This window comes from Mesocricetus auratus, unplaced genomic scaffold (assembly GCF_017639785.1).
Source record: "Mesocricetus auratus isolate SY011 unplaced genomic scaffold, BCM_Maur_2.0 Super-Scaffold_100013, whole genome shotgun sequence".
Lineage (NCBI taxonomy): Eukaryota > Metazoa > Chordata > Mammalia > Rodentia > Cricetidae > Mesocricetus > Mesocricetus auratus.
In genome coordinates, this window is record NW_024429196.1 from 22,366,164 (window position 1) to 22,393,531 (window position 27,368).

Here is a 27,368-nt window from a genome sequence, read left to right on the forward strand (position 1 = left end):
GTGGGGTGGGTTTGGGTGTCTTGTAAAGAAATGAGGGTCCCCCACATCACGGTCATCCTCTTCAGCTTCCCCGCGCGCGCGTTTCAGATGCGCGCAACCTCTCTGGTCTACGAGCTAACTTTGCATCGCTTGCGGGTGCGGCTAGGAGCAGTGGGAAAGAAGCCAGAGGCTGCTGCTCAGGGGGTGACTTGGGGTGTCCTTGGCTGGCCCGGGCGCCGGGGAGGCAGAAGATCTCATTGTTGTCCTGGGATCCAGTGGCGAAAGGAGGCCCCGCCAGCGGGCGCGCGCCTCAGTCTCTGCTTTGCAAGGGATCGAAAGGCCACCCCGCCAGGCTCGGGTGCCGGGCACCATGCGGCGGACCGGGCGCCGCGGGCTGCGGGTCCCCGCGCGGGAGAGGGGCGGGCTGGTGGCCGTGCACCCTGGCGCTGGGCCAGGCTCGGCGTGAGCTGCGGCGCGAGCGGGCGATGGGCTGACGAGCCCCGTGGCGGTCGCGGCGGGGACTGGGGTGGCGGCGGGGGCGGGGACGGGGACGGGCGCGCCAGCACCGGCGGGGCGGCTGCGGGCGCCGCGGAGGAGGCGGAGGCGGCGCCGGGCTCCCAGGCCGCCTGGTAGGCCAAGGGCCTGCGCCCGGAACGAATGGGAAGCTGCTTTCCGTGGACTAGCCTCTTACAACCCGAAGTTCCTGGGCTCCTTTAGAAGAGCAAAAAAAATAAAAGGTAACATGTCTTTGTTTCCCGGTCGCGGTGGCAGGGGGGCGATTAATGATGCTGTACTTCTGAACCCATTTTCCGGTGCTGGGCTGGGCAGCAAGGACCTGCCACTTCTTTTCTAGGGGCTTAGAGGTTTTTTATTTCGCATCTGTTACATTTTTAAAATGCAAGCCCCACGTGGGGCAAATGCGATGCTACCTTCTACCAGCCCTTCCCCCTACACACACACACATACACACACACACACACACACACACACATACACACACACACACACACACACACACACGTTCCTTTGGCATCACAACACACACTCTGAATTTCCCATGGAGAAAGAAAAGGAGGTTTCTATAATCCCTGGGTTGTTTTTTTTAAGCCCACCCCCCCCCCCCCCCCTGGAAGTGACAGGGTTATCTGGTCCTTTGGATAAGGTAGCAGGAGGCAGGGCAGCCTCAGCTGCTGGAGCCTGATGAGATGAACTGGCCTTTCCTTTCCAGATGGCTGCAGAGAGTTTGATGCAGAGAAAATGGGAGCTGAGGAGGGGAGAACAGGGGGAACCCCGTTAGTACCTGCTTCTTTAAAAATGGCTAAATGCGGCGCGTTTGTACTGCAGGCAGCTGCCCAGATGTTGGTGCACATTGGATTTAGAAAGGTCTCCCCAGCGCGGCTGCTCTTTGAAAGGCATGTGTAACCAGCAACTCATTGCCTTTCTCTAGTCCCTTCCTTGTTAGCAGAGTAACTGCTCAGTCAGTTCAGACAAATTTTGCCAAATTTCCAAGGGATGGCTGTTCTAATAATAGCTCTAACCGTGGCTCCTTAATAGACATCCTCATTTTGAATGATGCAGCCGTGCCAGCTCTCTGGGAAGCGCAGCTTGCTGAGAGCTGAGATCCAATGCCGGGAAAGAACTCCCTGACCCCACCATGAATGGACCAGGCGTTGCCTCCCCTATGAATGGAACATCCCAACGGAGGCTGCCACTGCTGCTGTTGCTCCTGGCTCATTTCAGTTGGAATCCTCCCCGAATCTGATGAAAGGGATGCTCAGAAAAACCTAGACAGGCACATTTCTAAATATAGGATGATCTCTATTCAGTTTTGGATTGATGGGTGCTTTTAACTGTGGAATGGTTGAACTGCCTCTATCCCCACCTCAGCACTGGTTAAGTCCCATCCTTTTCCAAGCCTTTTTGATTGATGTGTGGGAAAGCACCAGTCCGGTCCGAAAACCCAGGACAAACTGCTGAGTTCATGCAAGTCAGCCACCACTGACTCTGAGGAAAGTACCTTTAGAGTTGACTACAAACCCGTGTCTCTTAGACTTCATAAACTAGGATATGCATGCCGGCATCAAAACATACAATAGAGTCCTGGGGACCCAGGGCTATTTGTCGGGGGAACACATTTCATTGTTTCCTTTCTCTGGTCTTTAAATTGCATCAAACTCATTCATAAGCTGTGGGCCCCTGGAAATCAGAACCTCAGATCAGCAGAAATCTGGTTTTAATTCTCTTACGTGTTCCTTGTCTCTTACAAACTCGAGTATCAGGAAATGGGGGCCAACTTGTATGTTCCCTTCTGCAGGCTGAGTGATCCATTCCGTTGCCTGTGAAGTTTGTCCAAAGCACAACAGGAGTGATAATCCTATGGCAGTTAGACTAGACTGCATCTTATTCTTAAAAGTCACATAGCTTCCGTTTACTTTAATGAGAGGTAAGATTCAGACATGGTTTGAATTTGACGGTGCGTGATTGTATGTAGCTGAGGAATATGACGTTGTGTCTAGAGGAGCGGTGAAGAAGTGAAGTCTGACGTGAGAAGTTGTGTGTGTGTGGAGGTAATCTGTTCATTAATTTTAAGCTAAGTGCTTCTTGGATTAAAGAGGACTGGTTTTAGTAGACAATAGGATGAGCAAAATTCTTCCCTCCCTTTTGTTTTAACCAACGGTGAGCTGCCACTGATGTTGCTGTATTCCTTTTAGTTATTTGTCTTGAACTAATTTGATTAATAAGGCTTCTTTTTATGGCCCTGGGCCTCTTCGTAATTTTAGACATCGTTGGCAAGTCCCCTGGTAGCCCAGCAGGTGGCTAGTGCCATTAGTATGATTTTGCCATTGGGGAAACTGAGTCCCCTTGAGGTTCAGCAAGTTTCTGGTTCTTAATCCATGAGATTTATATGCCAGATGTGTACAGTAGTGATTTAATTGTCCCAGCAAAGTTAAAGCCCAAGGCCATAGAAAAGATAAGAGATGAGACTGTGTCTGGGTCCTGAAGCTTTGGGGAAAGCTTTGTAGTAGGTCGGTAAATGTCAGGGGAAAGTCTCTTGAGTCAATCTTGGTTTGTGGGTGAAAGCATTGTCATTGTTTTATGGTGGGAAAGAGAAAAATTGGAAATTTCAAGAAAACTACTGAGGGTCTGGATCTGGTGGCTTTTGTCCTTAAGGAACTGTCCCCAAAGACCATGACTGACTTTGCTTACTAAATACTGAACTTGTACTCACACTGTTTATGCTGAAGTACATCTTCTCCCAGGTATCCTGCAAACCACATTCTTATCATTTACAAATGTGCACAAACCCTTTTTGCATTTTAGCTTAATGCACACTGGATGACTGAGACCAGAAGTATATTCTTTAAACATTACAGTGCAACAGCTTTACTGTTAAATATTTTTATATAAGTAAATTTGTCTTTTTTTTTCAAATAAAGGAACAGTACAACTTCTGGAGAAAATTCTAGTTCTGTAAGTTGAACTAAGAACTAGCTTGGGAAGTTATCTTAAAACATGCTATGTGCAGCATCAAAAAGTCTTAAGTCTGGATTCATCACCAACTTTTTCAGTGTCTCTGCCTTTCTGTCTGTCAGTCTGTCTGCCCCCCCCCATGCTTCCTTTAGTATTAGGGTTAAATCCTCTTAGTCTCTTTCATGCTAAGCAACACCACAGAGTACTAGGGATTCTGGGGGAAAGTAGCTACTAAATCCATCCCCCTTTCACTTTTTCATTTCAAAATAAAGTCTCACTAAGTTGCCACAAGCTACTTTGAACTCTTTCTGTTTAAGGCAAGCAGGCATTGAACTAGTGGTCCTCCTGCCTCAGCTGCCAGGGTAGCTGGAATTGTAGGCCTTCGCTGCTAGTCTGGATAATCCTTTTCTTTCCTCATTCTCCTTTCCTTTCTTCTTTCTTCCTCTCTTCTTGTCATGATCAGATGTATTAGCAAACTTGTGTTAGAACTCTCACTTCAGGATTCCTTGGGAACTATCCCAGTGTCTTAATTGGAAATGATCTCTGGTGCCCCATAGAAGGAGAGCAGATGATGACCTTCCAGCACCTAGTCAGCCTATATCCTAGAAACTCTCTTCTGTTTGTACTAAAGGAAAAAGAGAGAGACTAGCTCTCCTAACTTGCCAGGCTTGTAGATAACAGGCCTACATTGCCTGTGGCATCCCCAGGATTCTCCTACAGGACTCATCCATCTCTCTACCTTGCCCATGTCTGATTCTGTGCGGTGCTATCTGGAGATACAGCTTTGTAAAAGGAAGCCTGCAGCAGGAACAGCAAGAGGAGGAATCTACTTAAAGAGCTCTAGAAACTTCTCTACCCTGGGCAACATCATAGAGTCCTAGTGGATCTGAAGAAAGTGGCTACTAAAAACCCAGCTTGCTGGGGGAAGGAAGAGATATGAGTGTTTTTATCTCTAGCATTCATTCTAATCACATTTAGAATGAAGCCGATTAAGAATATTGTCCATTCTTGTTTTGGTTTTCCCCAGAGGAGCTTATCTTAAGAGCCTGTGCGGTGTCTCTGGGAGCTGTGGACTGCAGCGTCCTTACGGCACAGAAAGGCCAGGTGGCTCCAGTGCTCCCTTAGACAAGGAGCTTCCTGAGTCAGCATGAACACAGATTGTCAAAACTCCTTTGAGTTCCTTAATTCATCCACCACCACCCTTTCCTCTGCCCCTAGGCTCAGCGTATCTATCTTTAACAAGGACCCTGATCTTGAAGGAAGCCAGCTTGATTCTCAGAAGCATTGTCCTAGAACTACTGATAATAGGGCCCCTTTTACAGAAAATAAACAGGGCTGTTTGTTAACTGTTTATCAAAGGACATGATTCTGGGTCCCTGTGACTGTGTGTCTTTTTTATTCTTAACCGTATTGATCCCACTCTCCAAAGAAATGTTTACCTTGATGATGGAAATTCCTGCTTAGGAATGCAAGCCACAGTTGATGACAAGTGGAGGATGGGCGACCTGCTTCAGTCAGTGGCCTTATCGCCACCAAATAATCAAATATAAAAGATGAGCTGGCGGTCACAGTTTGAACTGAGTGAGTAAGCTGATTCTACTTTAGAGACCCGAAAGATCCAGTGCGTGAAGTAAAATAGGGCTTATCGGGTCATCCTGGGTCTAAGCTACTCTTAGTCTACACTGTGGTATGGACCGTCTTTCTCAATTAGTAATACGTTAATATATCACCAGCCTCAGATCCAGGAGTCGTTATTATGATGCAAGATACTAAGCCTTCAAACAATAAGTTTTTGTTTGGGGAACAGGGTCTCATTCTGTAACCCAGACTGGCCTTGGACTTGCTATGTAGCCTGGAGTGACCTCAAACTTGTAACCCCCTGCCTCATGCCTCAGCTTCCAAGTGCTAGGTTTATATGCATGAGTCACTGCACTTTTTGTTTCTATGTTTGTTTTGTTTTTACAATCCCAATCAAAGTTTCCCTGTCTCCCCTCTTCCCAGTTCCTCTGACACCCCACCACACACCCATTCCTCCTCTGCTGTTTCTCTTCAGATACAGGCAGACCTCCTTATATCTTGTACTTCTCAAACAATGTTTTCCACCTTCATCAGCTAATATGTCTCCTGTAACCTCACGCCTGACACTCCACCATTTCCACCAGAATTTGTCTGTTCTTTTAATGCCCTTGCCTTTCTTTGTCCTTATTGAATGAGGGAAGCAAAGGGGAAAAAATGGTGTGTAATGGGGAGTCAGATTGATGCTGTGTGGTGGCAAATGGAAATCAGAATGGGAGCGTCTCCAGGCTATGCCATTCATAATCATAAAATGCACAATTACACTCTCCCCACACGCCTGTAAAGTGACTAATCCAAACTGGGGACCCAAATAGTGGAGAGTCATCAGGATCTGAGTGACACACCTCCGAATACCTGGGGGACATGGACCTGGCTTGCCCACTTCCTGGCTCCCTCTGACTACCCCCGGTAGATATCTAATATTTATTTCTGTGTTGCTCAGAGAGTGAAAGCAGAAAGGGGGAGGTGGTGAGGACACAAAGCAGACTCAGAGCTGAGCACAATGTGAGGCAGTGTTCTGCCTTCTCAATCCCCTTTTATTGGGTCCGTTGAGTGTTTGGTAACAGAAGAACCATAGAGTGTCCAGTGGCACAGATGTAGCCTGCAAGACTTGGCAAAAGGGAGGGGACGTGTGCAGAAGGTGATAGAAAGAGCTACGGCGCTGGCAGTGAGGGCTGCTGGGCGCACCCAGGGCTCCGTGCAGCCTGCAAAAGGGTATCTGCATGTGATTTGGAGAATCATCACACATTCTGCCCACGGGGAATTTTAGCAATGGAATAAGTATAGAGATAATTTTTTACCAGTGAGGAGATGTTCACAGCCATTGAGTGGGGAGGGAGGGTCTCCCTAGGGTCTCATCTGCTGCACCAAGGCAAGCATCCTTGCTTTGTGACAGGTATTTGCATGATGCCACATGGTGTGACAAACACATTGTACAGGGTGACGTTTTCTTTCCTGGGTTTAGTTCTGCAGCCAGCTCTCCCACCTTTTAACTGTGAGACCCATGATGAGATACTCAATCTTTCTGAGCTTCAGTATGCAAAGTCCCATTCAGAGAATCACATGAGGCACCTGAAGTACAAAAAGTCTGCAAAAGTTTCAGAATAAGAAACATAAGGGTTGGTAAGATGGGTCCGCTGGTAAAGGTGCTTGCCACCAATCCGGTAAGCCTGCGTTCCATTCCTAGGACTCAAATTATAAAGAGCAATAACTCCCATGGGTCTGCTGACCTTCACATGTATGCTGTGGCTGAGAGTGCCTCCACATATGCTTTAAATAAATAGGTAGATAAGGAAAGAAAGAAAACATTAATTTTTGAATAAGACATCTTGTCTATGAGCCACGCTCTTGACCTTGGAAAGCTCAACAATACTAACCCAGAAGAAATTTAGAACACATTGGGGTCTAAGAAGCAATGTAGGCTGAAATAAGTGATCCATTTTCTCTTACAACGCTGAACTGTCACAGAAAGGAGCACAGTAGGAACAAGCATTAGCTGAGATATCTATAAAGTCACCCCACCATCCAGAAAGAGCCACAGCAAGAAAACACATGACCTTAGCCACCATCATTACTGGGAACAGGGGAAAGCTGTTTTAAAGAGAGGTAGTTAACAGTGGATCCAGTGCTGTGATGGTACATGAGGGTGAATAACCAGGAGATAATGAGAGAGCCTGAGGCTGTGTCTGGCTCTCAGTATATTAGGAAGCATTAAAATGAAGGAGAGGAAGAGAAGAAAGATGATTTGGACTTTGGGTTGGTGGGTTGCAGCCCCTTATCTTTATAAAATTCTTCAGTTCTCAAAATGATCAGAAAGCTCATAGACCTTTAATCTTGAAAAAATGCAGAGTAAAATTAAAAAAATGGTCAAGATTATATCAACTAGTAGTGTTGGCTACTACTTAGCATCAAAAGGGAAAACTCTAGTTACAGGCTCTGGAGCCAGGCAAGCTGAAGGACCGGAACTGACTCTGATCTCCACATGTATGATGCGGCACATATTCACCCACACACAAAACAAACAATACACTTCAACATTTAACAAGTAAACAGCTGAGTTAATAGCAAAATCCATCTTACAGTCTGAGAGCACTGGATGCTTTTTGGAGCCCCCACCTCCTCCCTACCCCCAAATTGCCAAAAGCACTCAATCATCTGAAGACCCTAGGACAGTATCTCTGCAATGTAAGAGTTCTATATGAAAATTCACCTAATATTTAACAAAATGATCTGCACACTTAGCCTTCTGGGTAAACGTGAAGTAAAATGAATGAGAACCAGCAATGCCCTGCTTTCTGGTGACCAATTAACTTGATGTACAGGGGCAGAAGACTAGAAGTGCTAAACACATGCACCAATGGGAAGTGTTTATAGAACATTCTATCTGCATGCTTCCAAGACTAGGCTATATTTGAGGGACAACTTGAGGCTACCTCTTTGCATAGACAGGGTGGAACACATCTGTCATTTCATGGAGAAATTATAAACTGGTCTTTATGTGTAGTTCCTTCCTTTCTTTATTGTGGAAAACACAGCTTGTGTAGTCCACAACAATTTGGTGTTTCTCCCTTCCTGTTGCCAAGGCTGTAGCTTAGTCAGTAGAGATCCCAAACTATTCTGGTGCCGAGTTCTACAACTTCCAACTTGGAAAGAGAGCCACACATTCAGAGAATAATGCCCCAAACCACAGTCCTTTGTTTCCCATGCAGCTAGAGTGTTTTCTTCTTGCCAATAGAAATGACCACACTCCAAGAGGAGGAGCGAAAACTCGGCTAGAAAACTCTGGGAGTTGTAGGTTTTATACTGTGACGGCTTTGGGCTTTATATTGGCCATAGGAGAAAAAAAAAAAAAAAACAGCTGCATGTAAGCTGTGTCTTTGTAGGAAAAGTGGGCTGGGTGTGCCCAGGGTCCTGTGTTCCCTGGGGATAGCCACAAGGTGAGGGTGTCAGCAGCCAGGCCTTCCCATCTGATCCTGCTACAGGGGGTTGTTTGTCTGTGGCACCAGCTTTCTCCTGGCTGCTTCTGGGTGTTACAGTTTGTCAGGTGCCGCCGTGTTCTCTTCCCCACCAGATCTCAACTGCTGTTCTCTTTGTCACTGGGAGCTCCATCTGTGGTCTTCTGATTACTCCTCTTCCTCTTCCTCCTGAGGCTTTAAAATCATTGTCCTGTGATGGCTGACTCACCAGCCTGCCTCCCCACTTCCTCTTGGCTGCATAGTCTGGACTCAGCTCCCCTACACTGAGTCTCTTAAATTATTTATTTCCTTCACCCTGATCCTCCATTTCTCAGCCCAGTCTCTTCAAGGAAGGTGTCTGCTCCCACAATCTTGTCTCAGGACCCCTCTCCTGAGTCATTATAAAACCATCACAGTCCATCCATTCACCACTTTCCTGTCCCAGACACACTGACTCACACTCACACACCCTCCCCCCCGCGTGCTTCTTGACCCCCTTCCCATCCGTGGTCCCTGTAGACCAAGCTCCTTAGCGCGAAACAAAAGGCCCTTCACACGGTCTAGCAGCTTCTTATTTCTTCAACTTCCTTTCTCCCATTGTCTTACACACACACACACAGCCTTGCTTCTGACCTTGGACTTAACCCTGTGCCTGAAACATACTGCTTATTCTTTAGCTGGAGCTTCCAGTAGGATAAGACCTCCTCCTGATTCTCTAAGTCACAGCTTCTTTTGTGTGTACAGGTGTGTGTATGTGTGTGTGTGTGTGTGTGTGTGTGTGTGTGTGTGGTGTGTGTGCAGGTACATGTGCACATGTAATCACATGTGTATGGAAAGCAGAGGTCAGTCTTTGGGTGTCATTCCTCAGAAGCCATCTATCTTGATTTCTGAGACACGGTGTAGGCCTGAAACCCAGAGACCCTCCTCTTTCACTCCTCCTCCCCAGCACTAGCATTGCAAGCCGCACCACCATGCCCAGCTTGTTTACATGGGCGCTGAGGACCAAACTCAGGTCTCCATGCTGTTTGGCACAGACTTTAGCTATTGTGCTGCCTCCTCAGCCCCCACAATTTCCTGAATATATGTATGGAGGCAGTATTGCAGAAACTCTGGCAATGAATGACAAGAGCTTTCAGAGCGCCACACAGCCAAAGATGAAATGAGGATCAAATGCCCAGTGAAGATGCATTTCTGCCAGTGCTCATCCACGCCACGTCATTCAGTTTCCCTGCAGCTTTGGCCCTAGGCCTGCAAGAGCACTTTGTGCTGTCACACCATACACTGCCGGAACACCTTAGCTCAGGTGCAAGACGGTTACATGAATTGGGGGTGGGGATAGGGATAGAATTTCCAGCCATTTCTGAAATGGCCCTAAACATGCCCTCTGCTATTTGTGCCACATATTTATGTGAAGTGGTAGTCTCAGCATTGACGGTTACAAGTTCAAAATATCTACCAACTCTAAGAGCACCGAGGATGCTCTTTCCCTACAGCATCAAATAGCCAGAATTTAACTATTTTTACATATATTTAACGAATATATGAAAAGAAACAAGCATAGCCATCTCATTAGTATGCAAATGCTGTTGTCTGTAATAAATGGTAAAATTATGCATATACCACAGAATTGTTTAAAATAAATTTCAGATTTAATATCAGTAAATGTTTTGTGTACACGCATACACACATGCTAGGACCGTGTAAATTTTTCTCAGGCAAAATGAGTCCTGAGTGGAAAGAGTTTATGATGGCTTGCTCTAAGCAGCCAGGTCCCCTACAAAAGCATTGCCTGGTGACATGGTACCCCAGCAGAATTGCTGAAGTTCCAATGGCATGTGTCACCCACCTGTGGCTTTTGTTTGTCTGCACTTTAGTTTGTTTTGCTGGGAGAGGGTGGTACCCATGTGCCACTTCTGTGAGGGTCAGAGGAGAACTTGCCTGAGTCTGCTCTCTCCTTCCACCATGGGGGTTCTGAGGACCCAGCTCAGGTTGGTAAGTGCCTTCACCCACTGAGCCATCTTGCCAGTGCCGACCCATGGCTTTTTAAGGAAGGAATCATATCTGTCTTGTTGTTGATTCTGCTATTCTTGGCATTTGTTAAGTGCTCAAAAGTAAATAAGACCTCATGATGTAGGTTCCCATTTCTTTACTTGCCTGTTTTAAATCTTCATTTACTTCTTCCTCCCCAGGCTCAGTGTCTAACACGCATCACACCCTTCTCTACATGCTGCTCTATCAGAGGGTTGTGCATTAGGTTGATGTGGTACCTATAACCCTTTTGGTGAAAGGAATAGTCTTGTACACCCTGAAAAATGGCAGAAAGTCCCTGAGCCCCACAAAGGCATGCACCCTTGTATTCAGCCAGCTACCCAATACTGACCTGGTACATTTCAGTAGGGTGTCAGAGAGAACACATTTGCCCCAGGGGGTCTTGTGACCAAAGAAGAGGAAGAGGCAGGCAATAAACAAAATAAATGAACAAATTATATATATATATGATGCTGAGGGTAGCAAGTGCCATGGAGATGGATAAAGCAATTGTAGAGAAATGTGAATAGGGTATCATTTTATTTTATCTTATAAGTATAGTGTACATATGTGGATATGTACTCATTGCGTGTGGGGGGCGGGAAACTATGCGTTGCATGTGCATGCATGTTTCTGTAGAGGCCTGAGGTCAACATCAAGTCAACATGACTGAGACATCTTCTAAACCCTTACATTGCAATTAACAAAAGAGTTGGGGCTGGAAGACGGTAGAGCTCTTTCCTAGTGTGGTGAGGTTCAGTGGAGGCAGACGTGTGACCTCAGGGAACTGCAAGGGTCTGGGTGTGGCAGAGGAGAGCAAATGAAGGGCAGTAGAAGTCACGTGGGCAGGGGAAGCTCCTGCACTGGACGACAGTGCAGAGCTAGGGAGCCCCTGGTCCCACCGAGGGGCTGCACAAGGATGGTTTGGGTATTCCTAGGGTGAGACTACTGGGAGAATAGAAGCAAGGGTGCAGCTGGGTGGCTATTACAAAACCCCAGGTGAGTGACAGAATGATTAGTATGGGAAATGTCCAGGTCCTGGGTGACATCATGACTGGGAGAAACAAGTGAGTCCAAGATTTGGGAGCTGAAGAACAGAAAACAGGTTCAGAAGATGGAGTTGTTATCTGTGATGAAAGGCCTGGTTTTCACTTGGGACCTGCAAAGTTCATGCCATTTAATTTGCTGAGGGAGTAGTTTTCTGAGTGATTCCATGGTGCTTGGGTCAAGGGACAACCAGGCTAGACATGCTAAGCTGGGATTTATTCATGTTTAGATAATATTAAAGCATGGTGGTGAACAATTGTACTAGTATTTGCAAAGTAGAGGCAGGAGGGTCATGAGTTCAAAACCATCCTGGTCTACATTAACGAGTTACAGGCTGCTCTGTGCTACTTAGGAAGGTCTTGTCTAAAGGAGCAGGTGGGAGCATGCACATAAGTTAGACTAACTGTTCAATCATCCTGAATATGACAATGTTTAGGAGGAAAGTATATTGTTTGAAAAATCAGTTAATTTTCCAAATGACATAGCACTCTGTTGAGATGTGGTATTATGTAAATGTAAGTTAAGCCCCACCTTTCCGTTGGTCTCTTTTTGATATGCAAAAGAACTGTCTCTAACTCTCAAGTCTCCTGGATTTGTAGGCGTATCATTGACTTATATACTGTATAAATTTAAAGTATAATGTTGGAAGTTGGGGGCATACCTTTTTATTCAGACAAGCAAGGTATCGCTGTGTTGAGCAGACTGAACTTGAACTCGCTGTGGAAAAGTTGTGAGATGTGCCTATGAAAACATTGTCACTACCAAGAACTGCAGCTTCAGGGCCAGTGGGATCACTCAGTGGTAAGGTTGTTTGCTGCCAAGCCTGATCAGCTAAGTCTGATCCCTGGGAACCCTGTGGTGGGAGGAGAAAACTGACTCACACCAGAAGTCCTCTGTCATCCACAGATGCACCGTGACAGGTGCATGTATAAAATACACACACACACACACACACATACACACACACCCACAGACACACACATACACACACACACACACAATCTCAGCTTCATAAGTCTAATGAGTTTTCATTTTCCTCTTTTTATTCATTGTTTTTAGTTAGCATATACCCTAGTGGGTTTCTTTGTGGTATCTTTATACTTATGTATCACTGTGCCGTGTTTACATTATATACATTTGTCTATTACCTTCTCTTGTCTCCTCTTCCCCTTAACCAGTCATCTTAGTTGAGACTTTAGTGTTTTAAGCTCCATGTAAGGCACTAGGAAATATGTGAGACTCTAGTCACTATCCTGCCACCCATGTTTGTCCTGGCTGAAAATTCTGGCCTTCCTGATATTGCTGTCAAATCCTAGCCTCTTGTCAGGTCTTTTTCATGAACACAGTGTGTTTGGATATCCAATGACTCCGAATGACACACATGGTAAACTATTTTAAATCAAATGCAGCAAAGAAACCCTGTCATGTTTTAAACAGCTCTGATCTGGGGGGAAACTGCATCTCTTGTGTCTCCGTGCATGGAAAGAGCCCAAACAGTAGGTAACTCGCAGACCCTTTTTCTGCATGTCATCAACATCATGATTATCTCCTGTGGGAAACTTTGAGAAGCCATTCAGTGTCCAATTAGAATTTTTGATTTAAATAACAGATACAGTGTAATGTCTTTCTTTCTGTAACTGCACCTTAACGCTATGTGCCCTGCACAGTTTCAGCGCTCTTGTTCGGTGTGCCAACTGCTGTTGAAGGCTCTACATTATTTCCAGTAACAGCAGCCCCACCTGAAGCCCATGGACCTCAGAGTGAGGACTAATGGGCTCTTTTCCTCTCCCCTCTCCGTTTCTCTCTCTCTCTCTCTCTCTCTCTCTCTCTCTCTCTCTCTCTCTCTCTCTCTCTCTCTCTCTCTCTCTCTCTCTCTCTCTCTCTCTCTCTCTCTCTCCTTTTTTACCCCAGCCTGGTTCATCATTCCCACTGCTAAATGACGGTTAGTGACAGTGGGGCATCTCTGGGACTTTCATTTCCTTAGAGCTGTTGAGACTCCATCAGGAGCCCAGAAGCAGGTCTAGGGTAGGGTGCTACTCAGGGCAGGCGGCCAGTGTGGAAACCTCCCTGAAGATGAATGGAGGGGGCAATCTGCCAGCACAGCTCAGTGAAAGCAAGAAGCCCCTGCCAATGGCATTCTAGTGGAATCTGTTCCAAAGAACTCAGTTATGTAAACACCCAGGCAGCAGGCTCCAGTCCAGATGGACTGCCCTCTTCAGATGTCAGAGTAGCTGTTAAAACTTCTCTTGATGTAAGCACTATGCCTTCCCAAACTCCCCTTGTGCTTTTTATTAATGGCTGGGGGCTGGCTTTCTAACTTCTAAACTTGGGGCCCTGAGACCACCCTACAGGAGGGGTACTTTGGGGTTCTGGAACACTGGAAACTTAACCCGATGTTAAGTGTTGCTGAGGTTGTCCATGAGGGTAGCATGCTTCCCAACTTCTCAGGGCCCCTGCATCAAGCCTCCTGAGGCAGGACTGGCTGTGGTGTCATATGCCTCTAGGGTATGTTCTACCAAAGCAGGTGGCCTGGTGGCTCATGGCAAGTCTTTGGTATTTCCTCCTCTGTGCTTTAAGAGCCACTAAGGCCCCAAGTAGAATTTACAAAGCGTACAGATGGTCTAGAATATTATTTCCTGCACCACACCTTAAGTGGGGCAATGGAGGGTATAATATATAAAGAAAGCCATTCCCAAACCATCTCACCCATGAGGCAGCTGACACTGATTCTACTTAATGTTCAGTGTCAGGTAACTTTCTCAGGGGTGTCACAGGGTACCTGGCATGGACAATTGAAGAGAATACCATCTAGGACATATCATCACGGCAGATGGGGGTACGTCCAGGGCACGGATAGCTTGTTCTTCTTAGTGTAGACCAGGAAACAGAAGTGGGCAGGGCTATAGCCATTCCACCCCCAACCTGCACACCCCCCCACAGCCTTGGCACACTCATCAGTGACCTGCTCCTCCACAATCCCCCACAATGAGCACCATGAGCTGGGGACAAGTTATCCAAAGACAGGGGCTCGTGAGAGGTATTTTACATGCAGACTTTAGTGTGAAATCATATGGACATGTGGACATGTTCCCAAACCTGAGCTTAGGGTTGTTTCCTCAGAAAAGGGAAATTCAGACCTATCTCAACAAATGCAGATTCCAACCTATAAATCCTCTATACCATTGCTCTTGAATCAACATATAAAGAGATAGGCAATTTAAGTGTGTATTTGCTAAGTTATGCAAAAATACATACTGAGTGCCTATAATGGCAGTTATATTTTTATCACAGGCAAACACATACTGTCATTTTAATGCCAATAAAATATTTAGAATACAGCTATAAAACTTGTTGTTTTAAGAGACCCATAGCTGTAAAATAGTGCAGTCTGACTTCCATGGATCATCATATAATGAGAAACAAGTTTAAATGCAAAAAATGCAAGATTGACTTAAATATTGAAGTAAATTCATATGACCAACATGTCCTTAGGATTTTTGGATACTGAACACATGACTGCTCCACCCAAACAACAGCAATGCATGGAAATGGAAATGTTCAGCACATCATAAACAATAAAATATCTTCTTTATTCCTTTTGGTGCTGCAGACTCTAACTCGGGTTCCTCTGTATGTTAAGCAGGTATTCTACTATCTAGCTACACTAGATGGCAACCTGAATCTTCTGGTTGGTGTGCCCCCACTTCTCACAGGCCAGGACTGCAGGCATGCACCACCAAGACCAGTGTAGGCAGTGCTGCAGCCACAGATGTTAGGTTCTGCTCAGTCCCCTCAACATTGCATTCTAAATACAGGATATTTGATTGTACACAGGACATTGGAGGTAGAAAAAAAATCACAAGAATGTATACTTTCTTGCCCATTAGTCTGGTGTATCACTTTCTTAAAACAAAAAGCCTTCGTGCATAGTAAAAAAAAAATGTTATGTTTCACTCAACTGGATTTACTATTACGGGAAACAACAGGTTCAGAGATCGCCTATTAACATGAACCTTTTCTTGAAAATCTTGTTTACACGTGTGTCCATCACAGCTTATCAAAGAGGAGGGAGGGCACCTTGTGTGGCACCTTCCCTGCGCTCAGTAATCCATTCTACAACTTCCCTGCCTTCTGCCTCTCCTTCTCGCTTGTGATTGCAGGATAACCCATTCGTTCCATTTTGGACAGTGGAGTTTGTTTAGCAAATTGTTTTTTATTGAATTTGAATGTATCTTCTGGAACTTCTACCCAATGATTGCATTTCTATTCCACTAAAGAAACATTTTTTCTCCTGCATATCAAAGTAGGAGAATCTCTCCTTATTACCAGGGATGACTGTTCCATATCTGTTGTCTCCCTGCAGTGGGCAGAGCCTTCCATGAGCACGGGAATGCATCATAGGAAAATGATCGATTACTGATCATCCTGCTCTATTGCCTTTGGTATCAAGGATGTGTGTATATTTTTTCCCACCAGTCCTGGGAAGATTCAGTCTCTGGACCTATTACTTTTTCTTGGACTAACCCCAGTTTATTTCCTTTTTCTTTTTATTCCTTGCATAAAACATCTCACCTGGAATTAGACGCAGAATCAAGAAATGTTTTGGCTATACTGGAGTATAAAAATGCTTCCCAATTCTCTTATTCCTGATGAACTGTTTTTGGACCCAAAACAGAAAAAAACATGATTCCCAACTTCTACACTCTAAAGCTACATGAAGCCCTCTTTGATAGCTGCAAATTTGATGAGCCTGCCTTCTGTGTTTCTTTACAAACTGCTGAGGAAAAACAGACCATTTAAGAAAGGCAGCCTATGTTTTAGTATCGATTTACCATTTTCCAAGTGTGTGTTTGTGATTAGATGCAGAGGCTCAAGTGTTTGCAAGTTGGACCCCGCCCCCTTTCCAGACTGTCCTCATTTCTACATCAGTTAAGATAAAATTTATTTGGAAACAGTGTTCTGTGGTTCCTTGTAGTCTTGTAAGTACTTTCACCATCCTTCCATTCTCCAACTCCTGGCTGTAGCCATTTCTGCCCCTCCAAGAATTGTTGTATTCAAATCATAATTTGGCTCATTTCTTTTGTGCTTAAAGAAACGTAAGAAATAATCTGATACATAAGTTTTGTTTTCATTATATTGTATTGTACATTACTTGTATATAACATGGTTAGGGTTTCACATAGTAGTGCATACTGTCTCAGAATTCACGGAAATTCTCCTGCCTTAGCCTCCCAAATGCTGGAATTATAGGCATGAGCCAATACACCTGGCTTTTTAAATTTTTAACTTAATCATCTAGGACTTATCCCTGGGGACAGTGGAGTGGCATTCTTATTACATTCTTTTCACAGTGAGTCCTCCCATGTCCTTTCCTATGAAAAGACAGAAACAAATCAGGAACTGAACTGTTCCGAGTTCTTCTGTGAACAAATGTCTGCTTGTTGCAAATGGAACAATGGGGAATCCATTCATTTGCTGCCTGCCTTGCTTTGAGCACCCTTGAGGAGCTTCCATTGTCCTTTGATTCCTTGTTTTAAATATCTCTATCCCTGCAAAAAAACGTGTGCTGGGGTGTAAATCTTCTCCAGAGATTATGTGATGATCCTGTTGCTCGTCCAAGTCATACGCCTACCTCTGGGAGGTCTCCACTCAGATTCCCTGTGTTCTTGAGAGTAGCAGTCTCTGCTTTCTTATTTAATTCATTTCCTTATGTTTCCCACCACCTTTTTACTTTTAGAAATCTGCATCCTTTACAAATGAGGTCTTTTTAGATCCATAGAACCAGCCTTATCTCTTTTAATCCAACCTTATCTTTTTCCTGGCTAGTTAAAACTGTCTTTCTGGAGCCTAGGGTCCTGGTCTGACTCCCCTTTTAAACTCTAAACAGTCATCTAAACAAAAGGAGGGGTAGATACTTGTGTTTTCTTTTGGGGGAGGGATTCCTCTTCATCCTGAAAACAACAACACACTCCTCTGCTAAGATCCTGAAGCCAGAACCTGTGTGTCGAGGGAGAGATATTAATTTCTTCCATCTTTCTTTAAGGAGAGCAGGGAGTGTTAGGAGCATATAAACCTTCTTTATGCTGTTTTGTGTGTTGTGTACCTTTAGGGTTTATACCTTGCTTAGGCAACCTGGCACATCTATAAAGGCGCATGTACTGTAAGTCGTGCATGTATGCACGTGTATGTGGATGCCATCATTAATAACTATGTGGATATGTTTGCATGTGTGTAAGAATAACACCTGAGCATTTCTCCCCACCCTGTGTCTTGGTGTTCATAAATCGTTTCTCTTCGGCTAACACTAAATCACTTTCCTTTGTATGATTATGGGTGTGTGAATTTGTGTGTGTGTTCATGTATGTGCAGGTATATTACATGTACAGGTTGCTCCTGCTAATAGGTACACATGCATGTGGAGGTCGGAGAACGGCAGTCCTGTTTGCAGGACAGGAGCAGTGTCAGAACTCAGATGAGTCAACCCAGTTAGAATCCTGGCTGGTCATAGTGGCAAGTAAAAAAAATGCTGCTGGTGACTAGGAGCTTGGAGACCTTCCTTGTATCTGTTCTTCGTTCTACAGATGGCGGTTTTTGCTCTGAACTCTAAGTTGGGATCCAGGTCCTTAACATCACTCCCAGCTCATGCTGAGAACATCTGGCTCTCCCAGTGCCTATTTATTCCTGGCACTTTCAGGGTGTTGGCTGACAGGCATAGGGATAACAACCCTCCACCTTCCTTGGTCCTATCCTTTCACATTTGAGATGCATCTTCCCAACATCCATGCTCCCAGCCTGGCCTCTCCCACTTGTGATGTTTTGTTGGGAAGTGAAACATGTCCTTTCTTCCCTACATCCTGAAATGTCAAGTCAGGGAATGTTGTAGAATGTTGTCCTCCAAGCTTAATAGCCATTATCATATTAGACAGAAGCACCTTGACTGCCTGGAAAATACCTTCAAGGTTGAACTGTTGACCTCTGTTAGAAGGGCACAGTGAGAAGGACCGTTAATCCCCAATCTGAGACCTCATCTGCTCTATCCTGTACATCCATGCCAGCTGTATACAAGTCTACTCAGCTGCAAGTGGTCTAGTGGTCTCCTGGTCTCAGGGAGTACCAGAGGATGTGTGGAAGCTTAACCTAGTAGGCAGCGCCATCTCCACAGCTGTGAGGAAGTCGTCATCTATGCTGCAGCAAGGCTTGTCAGTGAGTCAGTTGTTTGTGGTTACTCGTACTCCTATAAGTAACCCTCACCCATGCCTCTTAAGTAAGCCCAATAAACTCATTGATTCACCAAGTTGGATTTTGGTAGAATCATACGTTGGTCCATCCTTGGTTCTGTGTCTGGGTTGAGTGACTAGGCATTTGGTTCATCTGCCCAGGAAAAGTTCATCACACAGCAGGTATACTCATCTGTAAATGGAGTACTACTCAGCAGAAAAAAAAAACAATGGAATCTTGAAATTTGCAGGCAAATGGACAGCACTAGAAGAAACCATCCTGAGTGAGGTAACCCAGTCACAAAAAGACAAACATGGTATGTACTCACTCATATATGGATTTTAGATATGGATCAGGGGAGTGTCAGCCTACAATCCCAGGGCCAGTGAGTCTGGGCAACAGGGAGGATCCCAAGAGATATGCATTATACCTCAGAGAAGTGGAAAGAGGCAAGATTTCCTGAGAAGATTGGGAACATGGTAGGAGGAGAGAGGGAACCAGGAAAAAGAGATGGGGATAAGAGGAGGGTAAAAGAAGACATGGGGGAACAGGAAGGTTGAGTCGGGGTAAGAAAAGAGGAAAATAGGATGAGAGATACCATAATAGTTGGAGTCATTATAGCTTTGAGGAGAGAGCTGACACTAGTGAGATTTCCAGAGATCTACAAGGATAACATCAACTGGAAAACTAAGTAATAGCAGAGAGACTACATTAATAGCCCCTACCTGATGATAAGGTTGATGACTACTTTATATGACATCCTAGAACCTTCATCCAGTGACTGATGGAAGCAGAGACAGATACCCACAGCTAAACACTGAACTGACCCCATGGAACCCAGTAACAGAGATGGAGGAGTGATGAGCAAGGTAGTCAAGACCATGCTGGTGAAGCCCACAAAGACAGCTGACTGGACAAGGGGGAGCTCTTGAACCCCAGACTGATGGGTTGAGAGGCCAACAGGGGACTGATCCATACTCCATGAATGTAGTGTCAGTGAGGAGGCCTCAGAAATCTCTGGGGCCTTGGGTAGTAGATTAGTATTCACCATAGTATACGAATGAACTTTGGGAGCCCGTTCCACATGGAGGGATGTTCTCTCAGCCTGGATACATGGGGAAGGGCCTAGGTCCTGCCTTGGATGAAATTACAGACTCTGGAGATTCCCCCCCAAGGAGGGCCTCACAGTCACTGGGGAATGATGTGGGGATTGGGCTGGGGTTGGGGGGTGGGGGTGGGGCTAGTGCAAGGATAAGTGGGGGGAGCTGGGATTGACATTTGATGCATGCATGTTTCTAATTTAAATAAAAAGAAAGAAAAAAGAAAAAATACTAAACTTAAAAAAAAATCCATGCAGAGCCATCCGCTAGGCCTGTTGGCTGTATTCACCTCTTCCTTGTCTGAATCCAAGAGTCATCTTCTAAACCTTAGGCCTAGACACTGGCCTTCCGTGTTTTTAGTCTGTCTCTGTTGCAAGGCCTAAGATGCCTGGTTTCCTAGGCTTAAGTTGAGCACGTCTTAGTAAGTGTTCGTACTTTAGGCGTAATGGTGGGGTTAAAATAGAGACTGGCTATTAGTGTTTCACATCCCAGCAGGATCATGTAGACAGTTTCCTGTTAGAACTTGAGGCTCTAATTCACACAGGCCTCTGAGAAATTGTTCTCACCTCAAACGTAGCAGCCCCAAACTGTTGCCGTGGCCTGAATGTGTTCCAAGACCCCAGCTCTTCTTTTCTTCATTATCAGAAAAAAAAGAAAAACCTCACTTTTTTCTTGCTTCAGACAAATAAAGACCCAGGGGGTAGGCATGTCCTTAGGATATTCTTGCTGGAGACCTCCAGGGACACCCCTGTCCCTATTTATAAGCTCCTCCCATGCAAATGTGCCAAATGCTTGCTGATTCAACTTGGATGTCACACTAACCCTTCTAATAGAGCCACTGGGGAACTCCCATCTGGGCTGTATGAACTGCAGCTGTGCTCTGCAGCCATGGGCCTCCAGGGCACACCTGTGTGTGCTCGTCTGGATCCGGAGCATTATGGAAAGCAGAGGCAGCACAGCCTGAGAGGCCAGAGCAAACTAGGGACAAGGTTAGTCTCTCCGAATGAGTCCTCTGATGTATTATCTTTCTCTCCTCTGTGCTCTTTCTTTAATATGCTAATTCTTTTATTATATGTGTGTGCACATGTACATGCAAGTACGAATGTCATGGATAGGTGTAATACATCCCTTTCTGATGTTCTTCTTTAAAACCCCACGTTACCCCACACACACCCTTCCAAATGTCATGCTGTTTGGCTGTGTAAGGCTGCTGTCCTATAAATCCATTTAATCTCAGTTTGAGTTGGGTCTAGGTCTTTGGTCTTTCCCAGTGGATTTGAACTCCCCAATACATTGATGACAGAAGTCTTCATCTATCTCTCCCCATTTCCTTGAGACAGCATCTCTAGTTCACTGATCCCAGTAGGCTAGCTGGTCAACGAGCTGCAGGGGGTCCATCTGTCTCTGCTCCAGTAGCACTTGGGTGACAGGAGCTCACCACTTGCTGGACTCTAGACATAGGCTCTGTGGTTCTGAACTCAATATCCTGGTGCTTGGGGGGCAGAAGCTTTACCAACTAAACTGACTCCTTAGATCCGATATACTAATACTTTTTAAAGTGAACTTAAACTCAGATAGGAATACTTCTAATAATAATGGACATTGTTTCTCCTTTTACCCTCGGAAGCTATGAGCAAAGGGGCTTTCCGCCCACTGTTATTAGGTCGCCCATTCCCATCGTGCATGCTTAACAGTGGAAGGAATGTTTCTAACACACTAAACTGCCCAAGCTTTGTCATCTGTGTGTTCACTGTCGGCTGGCCTTGCACGAGTTGCGGGGTGTTGCACGCATACATGCCTCCATGGTTACTGAGGTTTTGTAACCTTGCAACCTTTGGATTCCTAACTTTGGGTCCTTTCTTTTTCCGAGGAGGAAACTAGCGGAGAGAGTGTGAAGTGAGGTGAGGCTTTTGAGGTGACTCAGAAAGCTGGAGTTCCAACTGTGACTTGGGAAGTTGTAGTCACGTCCTTGGAATTTCCTTCAGAGCCAGCAAACAGCCTGGGTCAAAGGTCAGATTGTGAGGTGGTGTTGTAATGCATCCGGCATCCTTACAGCCAGTGGTTTAAGGGACCCAATGAGCAGGAGAGATGTACATTTCTTTCTTTTGGGGGGGGCGGGATTGAGACAGGGTTTCTCTGTGTAACAGTCCTGGCTGTTCTGGAACTCGATTTGTAGACCAGGCTGGCCCTGAACTCACTGAGATCTACCTGCCTTGCTTCCCAGGGGCTTGGAATAAAGGCATGCGCCACTGCAACCAGATGTACATTTCTGCTTCTGGTCTGAGCTCCATGCCACTGCACTCTAGCTTCTCCATTTGGTGGTGAAGGTCTCAAGGACAGTGCTTAAGGTTGTTTCAAGATGATCAGTGACTTCCTAAATAAGACATGTCTCAGGAATACTGGTTCTTATTTTATACAATTCTCAATGGTCATTAATATTTTTCATTTTAGTGTCTTGTCAACTGATCTTCTCAAAATGCGTATGAGTAACATCGTGGTAACTTTCTTTGGCTTTGGTAAAAAGACATTAGACAGGTGTGCAGTGACCAGGCTAACATGATTTGCAGGCCTGTGCATGTGTCCTTGCATATCCTCTGCCTCTCTCCCAGACTCCATTATTCTTTCAGTGTAAACCAGCTTCAGAAAACTGAGAAACTATAATAACTTGTATTAGTTGACTTTTTTAAGAGAAAGGAAAATAGAAAGTAGAGCCCAGTCTGACCTCAAACTTGCTATGTAGCCAAGGATGACCACAACATTTGATCTTTCTGCCTCCCCAATATTGGAATTATGGGTAGTCTACACTACCACACCCACTCTTTTTTTACTGGAACTTGAACCCAGGGCTGACGCTTGTTAAGCAGGAGGCACTCTACCAACTGAGCTAAATCTGCAGCTCCTGGCTGACTGTTTTTTTAGTTTCATTTTAAACCACAGACTTTTTTTCTAAGTTCAGGGTGTGTTGCTTTCTCTAGGCTGTGTTAGGGTTCACACAAGCACATTGCACATATCTCAAATGGTAGAAACCCTGAAACTGGCTCAATTTCTTCAGAGGTCTTCTGCATGTTACCTCCAATGGCATACGAGTCATTAGTTGAAAGACAAGAAATGGGGAAAGAGAGAGTAGATAAAGAGTGGCTAAAACAAAAAGGAGAGAGTGGTGAGGTGGCTCAGCAGGTAAAGGTGCCTGCTTCGGAAGCCTGACGACCTGAGTTCAATCCCCAGAAGGTAGAGAAAACCAACTCCTGAAAGTTATCTATGATCCCGATGCATGCACTGTGCTATGCATGTATAACCACACACACACACACACACACACACACACACACACACACGAGTAAATAAATGTGAAAAACAGCATAAAGGAAAATGGGTTGTGAGAGGACAGGTTGATAAGAAGCCCGTGAAAATCAGGCAACTTAGCTTCGTATTAAGAAGAAACAGTATTGGTGATAATATCTGAGATTTTTTTCCCAACTCAGAGTGTCTGCACTAAGAAAAGACTTTTAAATCTTAATTTCCATGCCTTCTATATCACTGTGGCATGGGAAGGAGACTGTTTGCAGAGGTGTCATCTGGGACCATCTCAAATCTGAACCCCATCCAGAAGTAAAGTCATTCCACAAACCAGGGACCCTAATCTTCTCCCTGTAAAATACCTTGAGATCTCCAGGCGGTGGTGGCGCACGCCTTTAATCCCAGCACTCGGGAGGCAGAGGCAGGCGGATCTCTGTGAGTTCGAGGCCGGGCTGGACCGATAGCCTCCAAAACAATACAGAGAAACCCTGTCTCGTAAAAACCAAAAAAAAAAACAAAAAACAAAAAACAAAACAAAACAAAAAAAAACCTTGAGATCACCGTTAAGGGGTTCATTGTTGTTAATAAGTAATTTGGGTTGTTGGCTTGCTTTTTAGTAATATCCCAGAGGAGATTCCAGGGCCACTTTAGAACAGTAGCCCCACCCAGTATCACCATGGTACCATACAGTTTTAGTTTCTTTCAAACACAAGAGTAACCCTAACCCCTTTGACACTAGCTATGCCTACAATGAGTCACTCTGGTCACCTGTTTTTTCTGTCTATGGGGAAAGAAGGTGCCCCAACGTCCAGTTGTGTATACTGTGGCCAATAGGGCAACCCCGTTTGTGATTTGTTGATTACTGGTACATGTGTGCACATGTGCACTTGTATATACATTGTGCATGTATGTTTGTGTGAAGGGGTGTGCCTACCCATGTGGAGGGTGTGGGGTGTGCAGGCCAGAGGACAACCTCAGGTGTCATTCCTCAGGCACTGCCTACCTTGTTTTTTAAGACAGGGTCTCTCACTGGCCTAGAACTTGCCAAGGAGTTGGAAGAGACACAAGTCGCAGGCATCTTCCTGGCTCCGTTTCCCCAGTACTCGGATTACAAACTTATGCTATCATGCCCATTTTTTCCTGATGGTAAACTTTGTTATTTGGCAATTTTATACATGCCTAGAATAAATTCTGACTGCTTTTTACTCCTTTATCTCCCTCCCATCCCTATCACTCACCCAACATCTCTACCAATCCCTTCCCCAGATTTATGATCCTGGGTTTTGTTTTGTGACCCATTTAATCAGGGCCATCTGTGCGGGCACTGGGTGTGAACTATCCACTAGAACCTGGGGAGGTCATTGGAAGGGCTTTTTTAATGACATCCTCTCCATGGGTCCTGGGAATGGAACTCAGTCCCTTGTATTTGCAAGGCAAGCACTTTATAAACAGTCGTCTCCCCAGCCCTCTAAAGTACTTGGGTTTATGTTAAAAATAGGCACTATTAAACTGATTGTCTGAGGAGGAGTCTTGTCAACCCTATTCCCTGCGGCTAATCTAACAACACCTTCACCTTTCTAGACTAGATGTTTTCTTCTTGAATCATCTTTTAACTGATCTTTTACTGATACTTTTAAGCTAGCCTCCGAAGTAAAGAGTTTCATTGTGTCATTGTTTTGTTGTTGTTGTTTTGTTTTCTGAACGAGTTGTTAAATAGTGCATAGTACATGGATGGGGCAGGCAGAGAGGACCCACCTGTAAGCCAGAAGCTTACCACCTCCTGTGTCATCATATATCATCGCTGCATTCCTGATTCCTGCCCCTGTGCAGGACGGCTTTATTGGCAACTTTATAATACACAGATCATTTCATATCTGACTGTATTACTTTTCCTTGAGCATGAGTCTGCTCTTTATGAGTCTACATGTATCTTAACAGCAAAGTTGGATACCACACTTTAAAAATAACACTTCTTCAAGTATGCCTAGAAATGTTGGTGTACTTGGCATACGCACGTTCCTATAGAATGTTTAGGCAGCAAGGTGATTTATGGTTAGAACCGGAGCCAGCTGACATTCAGCCTTGTTCTCCAAAGGATTTCCTGTGAGGGTGATTGCCAGGGCTCCCATTGGGCCTGTGCAGCTGTAGAGAGTGTGGGGGGAGGTGGGGGTGGCGGAGCAAGCAGTATTGTTTTACAATTGTGAGGACTGAGAAGAAATATCAGGGTGCCTAGCAAACCAAACAATGCTACAGATGTCTGCTCTTTGTATGCACCCACAAGAGTGAGCCTGATTTGAACTGATGATGAAAACTGGGTGCTCCAATATTACTCGAGAAGGAAACAATGAACAGGTGCCCTTTGGAAACACAAGCCACAGCGGTGCTATAAGAAGAGAGTTGTGCCCTCCTCGGTGACTCAAAGGGCTTCTGTTCTGACTCCTCTCCATGCCAACTTTTGTGGGATTATTTTGTTTTCTGCAAGGGAGGCAGGAAGCACACTTACAATAAATACAACATCAACATCTCAATACATAGTAACTCAATGTACCAAGGAGATAAACTGATGTTATTTAATTTTAGTGGGAATTTTATTTTTCAGAAGAAAACAAGGTCTAAGAGGTAAATTTGTAAGTCTGAACCTTATGTGCAATGACATATTTTGATAAAATGACCCTCTGCTTCCTTTTTATAGCTTGGTGGTGCATGCCTTTAATGCAAATACTGCAGAGGCAGAGGCAGAATCTCTGTGAGTTAGGGACCAGCCTGATCTATACACCTAGGTTCATGCCAGCCAGGGCTACATAGTGAGACCCTTTCTCAAAACAAAAAACTTTTTTGCTACAGTAATGTCTTTCGGGTACCAATTTGTTTTCATAAAATTTATTAGAATATCGTTATATAACCCAAAATCTGTGTATATGTATGGGATAAAGCTAAATTTGTCATTGGAGAGATGGAAAGGACAAACAGTATTTCCTTTGCAAACTCTTTCTTGCCCTCTTGACTTTTGAGATGTACCACAGGCTAGCCCAGAACTTGATATGGAGCCAAAGATGGCCTTAAACATCCTGACATTTCTGTTTATTTTTATTGTTCTGTTTTGCCTTTTATTTTTATTTGAGACTGAGTCTCATGTACCCTAGGCTGGCCTCAGTATCACTATGTAGCATAGAATGGTCTTAAAGTCCTGATTTGCCTCCCTCCACCTCTGAACTGCTGGGATTACAGGCACAGGCCACCTTCTCAGGCCTGGAATGAGTGTTTTCTTTGCTTTTGTTTGTTTTTAAAGAACTTCAAAATAGTACGAAAGATGGTTGTACCACATTCCTTCCTAGGACAAGCTCATACACAGCAATTCTAATGAGAGCTGAATGATTCTAGTTCCAAAATCATATCCAAAGTGCCTATGCCGTGGCTATCAGGTGCCTGTTGTTACTGGAAGTTAACATTTTTGGTGTGACTTTTTTGGATGAAAGACTCCTTTCTATGTGTTGGCAAAGCAGCATAGATTTCAATCTAATTTAAAGTTGTAATGACTTTCATTCAACTCAATAGGGGAGTGATTGAGATAAAGATGGGTTTTGGTTATTGTTGTAAAATAACATCAGCCTGGGATGATGCCTCCATGATCAAGGTTAATGGAGTCCCTGGAGTTACCTAAGACTCAAAGGTTAGAAATGACTTCTGGAAGAGCCACATCATGCCTGAAGCCACCTGTCTGAGCTAGTATTTGCAAAATAGCAAGCTGAAGTACCCCCTCCCATTTTAAATCTGTTTTAATCCCTTTGTTGGGATCTGAATCATGTGGAACCTGACTGCTAAGTCATTGTCACAACTCAGGATCAAGAGCTCTTTGAGATTAGCAGTGTGCAAACAGCAGTGCTGTGTGAATTATCACCCCAACTAGAGAGATCTGATGCCATAGAAGGGAGGTTGGTGGCTGCCATCTTTGGAGAAAGAGAGGCCATTTTTTTCATGGGATTCATGACAGCTTTGGACTTGGTGGAATAACTCCTGGGGAATAAGACTTGGTGTCCTTTCCGTCTTCCCTGAACAAGGCACTCACAAGGACTTGCTTTGATGAAGAGTGATAAGCATCCTTTCATGTGTTTACTGTGGCTGTACCTGGTCGCTGGGGGAAAGAGCTGTCCTTAGAGAGGCTTCAGAGCTGAGGTTCTCAGCCTCCCTAATGCTGCTG

General features: G+C 44.9%; 1 protein-coding gene across 6 annotated transcripts in view; it reads left to right on the forward strand.

The window, feature by feature from the left end:
* Positions 1-27,368, forward strand: part of Frmd4a (FERM domain containing 4A) — a 574,646-nt gene that overhangs the window by 370,474 nt on the left and 176,804 nt on the right. The window contains exon 1 of one of the 6 annotated variants that reach the window (XM_040755500.1): positions 597-716. The exons of the other annotated variants lie outside the window; for them this stretch is intronic. The gene's annotated coding sequence lies outside the window, so the exon portion shown is untranslated. Of the gene's footprint in view, positions 1-596; positions 717-27,368 lie in introns of those variants that run through there. 6 annotated transcript variants of the gene reach the window in all.